This window comes from Apium graveolens, chromosome 6 (assembly GCF_009905375.1).
Source record: "Apium graveolens cultivar Ventura chromosome 6, ASM990537v1, whole genome shotgun sequence".
NCBI classification, from domain to species: domain Eukaryota; kingdom Viridiplantae; phylum Streptophyta; class Magnoliopsida; order Apiales; family Apiaceae; genus Apium; species Apium graveolens.
In genome coordinates, this window is record NC_133652.1 from 273,154,554 (window position 1) to 273,158,293 (window position 3,740).

The 3,740-nt window shown below is 41.6% G+C and overlaps 1 non-coding gene across 1 annotated transcript; it reads left to right on the forward strand.

The window, feature by feature from the left end:
- The first annotated feature begins 3,143 nt into the window (after nt 1–3,143).
- LOC141669629 (small nucleolar RNA R71) lies at nt 3,144–3,250 on the forward strand. The gene has a single exon (XR_012553897.1). It is a non-coding gene; the product is annotated as a small nucleolar RNA R71 (small nucleolar RNA).
- Nucleotides 3,251–3,740: the final 490 nt, after the last annotated feature.

Here is a 3,740-nt window from a genome sequence, read left to right on the forward strand (position 1 = left end):
AAGAGCTCCTTCCAGTAGTGGTGTAGTTCGTTGAGCCCCATTTAGCGTCTTACTAGCATAATAGACCACCTAAAAAATATTAGTCTTTCGCTGCCCAAGAACTCGCTCCCACTGCATAATCACTTGCATCACACATCATCTCCAAAGGTTCTCTCCAATCAGGTGTCGTAATAACTGGTGTGGTGATTAAACTCTTCTTGAGAGTCTCGAATGCTGCCAAGCATTCATCATCAAATTTGAAAGGCACCATCTTTCTCGAGCAAGTTGCACAACGGCTTAGATATCTTAGAGAAGTCCTTAATGAAATTCCGATAAAACCCGCATGACCAAGAAAACTACGATTCCTTTCACAGAAATAGGTGGCGGAAGATTTTTAATGACGCCCACCTTGGCTTTATCCACCCAAGACCTTTACTAGAGACCTTATGCCCAAGAATGATGCCTTGTCGCACCATGAAGTGACATTTTTCCCAATTGATGCACCAGATTGGTCTCAACACACCTTTTGAGCACCAAACGGAGATTATTCAAGCATTCGTCATAAGAATGTCCAAAGATGGAGAAGTCATCCATGAACACTTCGACATTATTTCCAATCATATCGGAGAATATGGCCATATGCATCTCCGAAAAGTGGCAGGTGCACCACATAAGCCAAACAAAAACTCTACAAAAAGCAGACGTGCCCAAATGGACAAGTGAAAGTAGTCTTCTCTTGATCTTCTGGTGCAATTCATATCTGAATGTAGCCCGAATAGCCAACCATAAGACAATAATACTCATGACCAGCCAACCTGTCAAGCATCTGATCAATAAATGGAAGAGGGAAGTGATCCTTCCTCGTGGCTTTATTCAAATTTCTGTATTCCATGCATACCCTCCATCCTGTGACTATTCAAGTGGGGATGAGCTCATTCTTCTCATTTGCTATCACAGTAATACCCTCATTTCTTAGGTACACATTGCACGGGGCTCACCCAAGAACTTTCAGAGATAGGGTATATGATTCCTGCATCCAGCCACTTTAGAATTTCTTTCTTCACCACTTCTTTCATAATGGGATTAAGCCTTCGCTATTGCTCAACAGTCAGCTTGCTACCTTCCTCTAGCAGAATTTTATGCATGCAATACGAAGGGCTGATCCCTTTTATATCTGCTATAGTCCATCCGATGGCCAATTTGAATTCTCTCAGAATCATCAAAAGCTTGTCCCTCATCACTACCTGAAAGGTCAGCTAAAATAATAACAGACAAAGTAGATGCTTCACCTAAAAAAGTATACCTTAAGTGTTCAGGCAAAGGCTTAAGCTCCAAAGTAGGTGCTTCCTCAATAGATGGTTTGAGCTTTCCTTCAGCATTCTTTGAGATCAGTATTTCCAAGAGATTCAAATGGCATGTCTAGCTTTCATTACCAAGGAGAAGCATTCAGATATTGTAACTGCTCATTTGCCTTCATCATCTTCACTGTCAAAATTCCCCCAATAAGGATTTTTCTAAGGTGTCAGACCTTAGCACATGATCAAGTTCTGAAGTAACTACAGAATCGACCAAATCCACCTTGAAGCACTTCTCATCTTCCGTAGGAATTTCATTGCATTGAATACATTGAATATCCACATCTTGATCTTGCAACCCTCATAGCGAGTTCACCTTTTTGCATATCTATCAAGGTACGTCCTGTAGCCAAGAAAGGTCTTCCCAAGATTATGAGAATCTTCTTATCTTTCTCCAATCTAAAATGACAAAATCTGTAGGAAAGATGAGCTTGTCCACCTTTACTAGCACGTCCTCACGATCCCTCGTGGGTATGTAATCGAACGATCAGCCAATTGTAGAGACATGTAGGTGGGCTTCGGATTAGGAAAATTCAGCTTTTTGAAGATAGACAACGACATCAGATTGATGCTTGCTCCCAAAGCACAAAGGCACTTGTCGAATGACAACTTGCCAATGGTGCAAGGAATGGTGAAGCTACCTGGATCCTTAAGCTTTGGAGGTAACTTTTGTTGCAGCACGATACTCCACTCTTTCGTTAAAGCAATGGTATCAAGATCATCCAGTTTCACCTTCCTTGAAAGAATACCTTTCATGAATTTCGTATAACTAGGCATTTGCTCAAGAGCCATCGCGAAAGGTATGTTAATGTGAAGTTTCTTGAACACCTCCAGAAACTTACCAAATTGCTTATCCATCTTTTGTTTTTGCAATCGCTTAGAAAAGGTGGTGGAGGATAGAGCTGTTTCTCCCCTGTATTACCCTCAGGAAGAGTGTGTTCAACAGTAGTCTTCCTTGGTTCCCCCTCTTTATCCTTTTGCTTCTCTTCTTCATCTACAACTTCAACTTCTCCATCTTTTGTTTTTTCAGCATCAGCAACTTTTCCAGACCTTAATGTGACAGCTTTGACTTGCTTTTAGCTTCCTTCCTGCCTGGCACTTTGGTATTGCAGGGAAGTGTGCCAGGTTGACGATTGAGCAAGATATTAGCTATTTGTCCAATTAATTTTCCAAGGTCTTGATAGAAACAGCCTGACTTTTGCACAACAACTTTAACTCCTCAAAATCAGCACTAGAAGGTGGAGCAGTACCTCCTTGTTGAGGATATGATTGTCTTTGAGCAAATTGCTGAGGTTACTAGAATCCAGGTGGATTAAACTGTTTACTTGCATCTTGCTAATATGGTTGCTGAACAATATTCTGATTATTGCTCCAGCTAAAATTGGGATAATTTTCTGTTATTAGGATGATAAGTAGCGGGCACAGGCTGCTGCGGTCGCTGAAAATTGTTCACATACTGAACGGATTCATTAATAAGAGAACACTGATCCGTAGCATGAGAGCCGACACACAGCTCACAGACAATAGATAATTGATTTACCCCATAGTTGGTCAAAGAATCGACCTTCATAGACAGCGCCTGAGCTGCATTGCAATAGCTGTAGCTGCATCGACTTCCAAAATACCTGCTACCTTCACAGGCATCATCTTTTGAGTTGGGTTTTGATACTCATTTGCATCCATAGTTTCAATGAGATTATAGGCCTCAGTATAGCTTTTGGCCCACAATGGCGCCTCCAGAAGCTGCATCGAGCATGGGTCAAGACCCCCAAACCATTGTAGAAACCAGTGATCACCATCTAGTCAGGCATACCATGATGTGGACACTTTCTCAACATCTCCTTATAGCGCTCCCAAGATTCGCACATAGTTTCTCCTGGTTGCTGCGCAAACTAAGTAAGAGCACTCCTCATAGCTGCAGTTTTTGCCATTGGATAGAACTTCACCAGAAACTTTTGTGCAAGATCTTGTTAAGTAGTGATGGACCCAGCTGGTAAAGAATGTAAACCAGTCCTTAGTTTTGTCCCTCAGAGAGAATGGGAAAAGCCTCAGCTTGATAGCCTCATCAGTAACACCATTATATTTGAAATTACTACAGATCTCGACAAAATTCCTGATATGCATGTTGGGATCTTCAGTCGCAGCCCCTCCGAAAGAAACATAATTCTGCACAATCTGAATAGTGCCCGGCTTGATTTCAAAATTATTGACCTCAATAGCCGGATGGATGATGCTTGACTGAATGTCATCAATTTTAGGCCGAGAAAAGTCCATAAGAGCTGGATCAGCTTGAGCTAGAGGATTACCCATTGGTTCAGGTTCTTTCTTGTCACTCTCTTTATTTGAATCATCAAAAACTATCTTCTCCGGAGAATTAAGAGCTTTATCTATTTCCTCAGCTTTATC